A 7,674-nucleotide genomic window follows, 5' to 3' on the forward strand; every position below is an offset into this window, starting at 1 on the left:
AAAAAACATACTTACATGATGATTTGTGCAAGTGAAATCTCAGAATAGAAACAAGACTTTAGAAAGATATAATAATCAAAACTCAGTCCCCTAAAAATTGTTTCATTATGTGCATCAAAGTATTATTTCTAATGGATGTTGTCCTCAGATAAATGGGGGAGATTAGAGAAGGGATAGTATAAGAGGAATATGGAAGATTATGTAATAAATTCAATTTTGTAAAAAATGAGTTATATACACATAAGGGACTCCAGGAGCTCTCCAGCAAAGCGTTGGTAATAATGGACTGAGATTCAGGCAAAAAATTAGGACCAGATATGTTTAATGATTAAATATATGTGATCACTGAGAGAGGGATGAGGGGAGAAGGTGAAAGAGAAGAGGATATCTAATTGTATTTTGGTCTTTATAGATATAAGACCATTTGACATGTTTAGTTTCTTGGCTATATTTCTATTTTGTTTGGTGTTTTGTTGTTGTTAATGCTTATACATTAAAGGATTCATGATCTTCATTTAGGCATTTCCTGCAGTTATATATTACAACTGTACCTTCTAATTCTGTACATTTTTGTTCCTGTAATTTCATCAATTATCCACAGAGGATTATTTAATGTACTGGAGAATCTTCTTAAGTTCTTCTGAGGTACAGAGACAATCTCCCAAAGACAGAAATCAATCCATGTTGTGGTAGGATTGGTACCACTTTGCTTTGTACTGCCAGGCCAGAGAACTGAAACACATAGGGAAAAGGACAAGATACTGTGCATAATTGTGAGGGGATGTTGGGGAGGAGGGTGGTGGTGGTGGTGGTGGTGGTAGCTATATAGAATTGTGCAGACAACCACTAAGCCTGAGAGAAAGAGTTCAGCATCCAGTTATGACCAGTTCTCTTTCCCAAAATAGTCACTCACAGAAGAGACCTGGGCTGATGAACCATGCATTTCCCAGCATGAGAAGACACTAAAATTCTCTGTAATCCAGGTCCTGGGGAAGCCATCAGAAGGGAGGGAGTAAGAAAGTGATAAATAAGGGAAAATAAGAGCAGGGGGGAAGGGAAGGAGAAAGAGACTGAAATTATCAAAGACCTCAGGAGGAAGAAAACTGAAAGAATTTGATCATAAGCAGATAAATCAACAGTGAAAATATTAACATCTGAAGAAAATATGGCCTTGAGATCCAGTAAATGAGTTCAGGCATACATGAAAAATACTGCAAAACTTTGGACTATGATTTTACACTTAATGAGACAAAGGACTCCGTATTTTGAGGAGAAAATGGAACTAAAACAAAGGGTTCTTAAATGATTTAAAACAGAAAAGACTACTGCAACAGTTCAGGTGAGAGGTCATAAGGGTTTAAACTAGAATAGTGTCCATTTGAGTGCAATGAAGGGGCAAGAGGTGTTGAAGAGGAAGAAATTATAAGATTTGGTAATTGATTGGATATTACAAGGGTATATATATAGAGAGATCGAGATGGGGAGAATGATAAAAAAAGGGGAAATAGAGAAAAGGGGAGAGACAGAAATGGGGAGAGATAGAAAAGGGGGAGAAGGGAGAGAGAAGTAGAGAGATAAGAGAGAGACAGTGAAAAAGAAAGAGAGAAGAAGATTCATCTACAAATGTACACTAAGCCTATGAGGAAAATGGGAATGAATGAAGCAAAAAATGTTCTGAGACACACATATAGGAAACCCATATGGCAAAGAGGTAAATCAATTCCTGTTTATTCAAAGCTCATTTCTGTCTTCATGGAATCCTAATAAATTTCCCTTATTTTTGAAGCTCCATAATTATCATTTATCAGTACAATGAAGTACTTAAGCTATGCCAAAGTAGTGGATGTATCACCTTAGATAAATCAGTTTTGAGTTTTAAGCTTCTGCTAGAATGGTTCTCTTAGTTCTATAATTCTGTGAATGTGCCTACAAAGGAATGTGAATCACAGCAAGGTAAGCCTGAGAATTCACTGTAACTAAGTCATAACCAGATCCCTTTTTTTTTTTAATTTTCATTCAATTTTTAATCCATAATCCTGTTGTTGTTGTTGTTGTTTTTTAAAGCAAAGACATTTTTTCTGTTGTTATGCAGACACATATATGTGTGAGGACACAGAACTTTGGAACACTGGTAAGTATCTTGGAGTTATGATGCTCTCTTAGAGAGAATTCTGTAGCAGTCATTCTTCCCTAGAATGCCATTATCACTCACATACACACACACGTGCACATGCACACACACACAAATTAAGTCATACTAATGGTATTCTTACCCAAACACCTGCTACAAGTGCCAGGGAATCTAGATTTATATTTTACCTCCAACATTAGTTTTCATACAGATGACAAGTAAGCTATAGCAGGCCAATGTTTTGAAATGTATATCCCCCCCCACACACACATTGGCTTTCATTCTGACATGATACAATAGCTGTATCAATGCAATCAAATGTTTCCACTTCAGAGATCAATGTAATTTTTGTCATCAGTGATCTAGACCATTGTTCTTTATCATTCTTATGTTTTGTAGATTATTTTAAGCATTTAAAACCTGATGGAAAGAAAGAATGGCTGAATTATGAAGGAAATACAGGCAAAGAACTACTATAGTTTTCTTTTCTTCCTTTTTTATTAATGGTAGTTCTTGACTTTGCCAAAATAGCTACATACTGATCTTGAAAAATGAACAAAATCCATGTTAGTTAAATGCTTAATGAAATAATCAATATTCATATATTTAATCTTTACTTTTTTCCATATTTAATGAGATAAGACTTACTAAATCCCTAGTCAAATGTGCAAATGAAATACTCTTAGTTAATTTGCTAATAATGATTTCTACTGACCCAATGAATCAGAGCACCATAAATGTGTTACTTAAGCGGATGCCTATTAAGTCATTTACCCTCTTCATTAACCACAATAGGAACTTACACCTTGACTATGGGAAAGGGTCCAAATAGGTTTACACATAATGATGTTGCTCCTTCCATGAAGAGAACATGGTGAGACTACTTCACTCTGTGTAACCTTTTATTTTTCCCAAACCCTTTTTATCATACTGTTTTGCAATTTGAATAAACTATTCCCTGATTATCTCTAATCATAAAATGGAGACTGCTTGTCCAGCATGCTGTACATATATTCATGGTATTTTTACTTAGAAGGTTACAGGCAGTACACATTGACAATTTACTTGGATTCAAGAGAGTTAACTGTACTGCCTTTGGGAAATTGAGAAGTTATTTTAATAACCTGGAAACTTTTAATTAATATAAAGTCCCAACTTTTAAATATACTATTGTATGAGTATTGCTGTTGTATATTTTCAAGTCATGGAATACTACAGTCTCCAAAGAATTAAAAATAAGGATTTCTTAGAGGGCAATAGAAAGACTCATGGTGGATATGAGCAGATTACAGAATAGCATAAACAAGAAACTCCAAAGAAGAACAGAAATAAAGATTGGTGTCAAAGAAATATATAATAAAGAAAAGTAGATGTCCTAGATTAGATGCTTAATTAATGCTTGTCATTAAATGGTAAGAACCACAGATAATTGATGCATTCCCCATATATACTACTGTTGTGTAATCAATGTTAAGAGAGAGCAAGAAAGGTACCCAGTATGTGGGGTAGGCCAACTTTATGGGGGGGCGGGGAATTCAAATAATCAGTCAAGGAGCATTTAGTAAGTGCCTTCTAAGTATTATGGACTATAGTAAGTGCTGGGGAAAGAAAGATAAAAATCAAACCAGTCCCTGAATTCAAGAAGTTTATTTCAAGTTGGGGGAGACAATATGTCCAAATGTCAGTATATACAGAATACGTACAATGTTGACATGAGATATTCTTAGAGAAAGAAAGCACTAGTATCTAAGAAGATAAAGGAAGTCTGGCCTTCTGAAGTAGTTAGTGCTTGATCTGAGTCTTGAAGGAAACTAGAGATTCCAAAACATCTGCAGGTGAGAAGGGAGAAGGTTGTAGATAGGAGAAACAATCAGTGCAAAGCCGAAAAGCCATGAATTACAGTATTGTTATTTTATTAAGTGAAAAGTCAAAGTTGACATAAAAGCTATAAACCAGAATGACTGGAAGGAAGCTTCTCTATTACAGTTGATGGCAGTACTGTTGACAGGAATAGAAAAGTTTGTGATACAGGATATTTGGGGAGGGGGGGAAAGATGATGAGCTTCTGTTTTGGAAATATTTAATTTGAAAAGCTTACAGGAAACCCAGTTTGAAACATTCAGTAGACTGATATGGGACTAGAACTCTGGAGGTACTAGGACTAGATAGATAGCTAGATAGATGAAGATAAAGGTAGATATGAGAGTTATATTCATAGAAATAGTAATCAAAACCATTTGTCCTTCTGAGATCACCAAATGAGAGTATAAAAAAGGAAAGAGAAGAAGCCCCAGGACAGAACTTTGATGTAAAACCACAGATAACTATCAAAGCTAAAAAATCTAACAAAGAAAAACAAGAAGGGGCAATGAAAGAGGAGAAATAAGAGAGACTAGTGTCACAAAAGCCCAGAGAAAAGATACTATCCAGGAGTTGTTCAGTAGTGTCAAATGCTGTAGAGTGGTCAATAATAATGAGGATTAAGAAAAAATTATTAGATTTGGACATTATAACAGGTAAGTAACATTGGAGAGATCAATTTCAGTTGTGAAATTAGACAGCAAAGTCTTTGGAAGAAAATGAAAGGAGTGAAAGTGCAAACACAGAGCATCCCCCTCCCCCAAGGAATTTCTATGAGAAAGTGAAGATAGAAGACAATGACTAGCACAGATAGTAAGATCTACTGGTTTGTTTATTTTTTCTCTTAAGAATAAAGGAGCCTTGGACATGTCACACTAATTCAAATAAGGGAATCAATAAAAGACACACTCACTGGTTCTTTTCTTTATATTTAGTGAAACATATCAGTTATTCATAATCTGGTAGAGAAAAGTATCTGAGTGAAATTTATTTAGATTTCAATTCTACCAAATTTGTTGTTTCCTGGACCTCAGTTTCCTCATCTAAAGAATGAGGTGTTTGGACAGATGGACTATGAAGTTCATTTTAACACAAGATACTATTATCTGAAAGTCTAAAATTTTAAACAAAGCAGAGTTTGAAAAATAAAACATAACTTCTGTCTTGGTGATATTTACTTACTTGGTAGCAATTTAAGACCTTCTCCATCCACAGTTGGGGAGACCAGAACTTATTGCTGAAAAATGAGGTTTAAATGTTTTTTTTTGCTTTTGAAAATAAGTCCTGGCTGACACAGCTCTTAAGAAGAAAAGGAAAGGAGTATATATACTCTTCAAATTTATTAAAAATATACTCTCATTTTATAAAGAAATTATCTAGCTCTTTCCCATGGCAGATCTGAAGCTGCGGCTTTGCAAAGATGAAGCTCAACATCTCTTTACTACTGGCTGGCAGAAACTCACCGAAGTTGATGATAAAAGAAAGCTAGGGACCTTTTATGAAAAACGGATGGCCACTGAAGTTTCTGCTGATGCTCTGGGTGATGAGTGGATGGGTTATGTAGTCTGAATCAGTGGTAGGAATGACAAACAAAGCTTCCCCATGAAGCAGGATGTTTTGGCTCACAGATGAGACCACCTACTGCTCAGTAAGGATGATTCTTGCTATCGCCCTAGAAGAACTGGAGAAAGAAAATGTAAATCTGTTGGGGGCTGTACTGTGGATGCCAACCTGAGTGTCCTCAACTTGGTTATTGTGAAGAAAGGTGAGAAAGACATACCAGGACTGTGCCCCAAAAGAGCTACCAGAATCCAAAAACTTTTCACCTTGTCCAAAGAAGATGATGTTCTACAGTATGTTGTGAGAAAACCCCTCAACAAGAAAGGTAAGAAACCAAGGACCAAAGCCCCTAAAATTCAGCATCTGGTGACTTCCTGAGTTTTGCAACACAAACGTAGATGCATTGCTCTGTGAAGAAGCAACATACCCAGTAGACCAAGAAAGAAGCAGCAGAAGATGCTAAGCGTTTGGCCAAGAGAATGAAAGAGCCAAAAGAAAAGGGACAAGAAAAGATCGCTAAGAGACGTCATCTGTCTTCTCTGAGAGCCTCCACCTCAAAATCTAAGTCCAATCAAAAATAAATTTTCTAAAAATGTGTTAGAAATAAATAACTTTTGTCCAAAAAGAAAGAAAGAACATATCTAACAAGGTTTAAAACCCCGGAAGTGAATCTATTATATTAATATGCATGCATTTAGTTCTAAATAGCTTCCCAGGAAGGAAGAGGGGGGACTTTTAAGCATAACTAATGAGTTTTCTCTGTCCACTAGAAGTGGGTTTCTTGGCTTACAGAGAAAAAGCTATAGCAGGAAATCATTCTTTTAAAGCAGTTTTAAAAGGTGGTCTTTCTGAAAGTGACATATGCCTCATATTTATAGAACAAGTGTTTAATTTAATAAATATTCATTAAAAGCCTATTTGATGTAAGGCACTATGCTCAGTGTTGGGGAAAGAGTTATGAAAATTGCTTATTCTTCAATCTCAAGAAGCTTATGATCTAATAAGAGGAATATTATCTGTCTTATAAGACAAAGCAGAATGTGACAGGGGCAAAGAAGAGATCCACAGAAAGTATTGTAGAGAAATGGCAGTGAGGAAGACAGATTTTTTCCAAAAGGAGTGATAAAAAAAAGCGTTCATAGAGGAAGTAGCACATGTGCTGAGATCTCAGAGGATGAGGATTTCAATAGTTAAAAATGAAGAGGGAGTGCATTTTCATCAGACGGGGCGGCCTCTACAAATTCACCAAGAAAAAATATGAGACTACAAAGCAGCTAGACATATATACAGTGTTCCAAAAGTTCTGGGGTAACTTTAAGTTGTTAAAGCTTAAAATCAAGGGTTATTAGATTTCCACACCACAGCTTCACTTGAGAGGACTATTCATCATCCTTGTTCACCACATGCATATGTCCCAGGAATGATTGCTATGAATGTCCACTCTTCCCCCTGAGGGTAGAAAGATGAGCTAAAAGTTTGGTTTCTTTTTCTTTTGTTGTTTTGGTGAGGGTGGTTGGAAGTAATGACTTTTGCAGTGTTACTTTTATTACTATTTTCTTTCATTAAATTCTTTTGCTTTAAACAAGTATATCAGCAATGCAATATTCACAATGCCTATGGAAATTACAGATATGCTGATGTAATTATCCATCACAAAATATATCAAGCTTGCTATATGGGGGAATAAGCTGGAACATTTATTAAAATACCAAAAGACTGAGTCCCAAAACCAGAAAGTCAAAGCCATCAGAGTAGTTATGAAGTTGGCACAGGTAGATAAAGTAGAAAGCATCCACATTCTCAAGCCTTTAAAACAGAACAGGCTATGTCAGGCAAAGGTCCTCCTCTCCCCACTCACAGCAACCACCCAGCGTCCAGGAAGTGCGCTCCAAGCAGCTCCGGCCCCTGGCAGTCCTCAGCAGGAGTCCTTAGCAGAAATTCTGGCTGACTCAAAAAGGGCTTCGTGCCTCCGGTGCCACTGCCTCTGCTGCCTCTGTCGCCACCACTGCTAGCCACCGCAGGAACTCTACCTTGGCTTCCACTTCCTCTTGCTCCACCCCTTCCTGCTACATCAGCAAGTCCAATGGGGCATGGAAGATCTTTAAATCCCACAATCCTTACAT

General features: G+C 36.5%; 1 pseudogene; it reads left to right on the forward strand.

Annotated features, from left to right (window-relative positions):
* The first annotated feature begins 5,379 nt into the window (after positions 1–5,379).
* Positions 5,380–6,132, forward strand: LOC138159141 (small ribosomal subunit protein eS6-like; annotated as a pseudogene).
* The last annotated feature ends 1,542 nt before the right edge of the window (positions 6,133–7,674 follow it).

Source organism: Petaurus breviceps, unplaced genomic scaffold (genome assembly GCF_028583685.1).
Source record: "Petaurus breviceps papuanus isolate PSGF00001 unplaced genomic scaffold, PetGlider_PUasm1.0 175, whole genome shotgun sequence".
In the NCBI taxonomy this organism is placed as follows: Eukaryota; Metazoa; Chordata; class Mammalia; order Diprotodontia; family Petauridae; genus Petaurus; species Petaurus breviceps.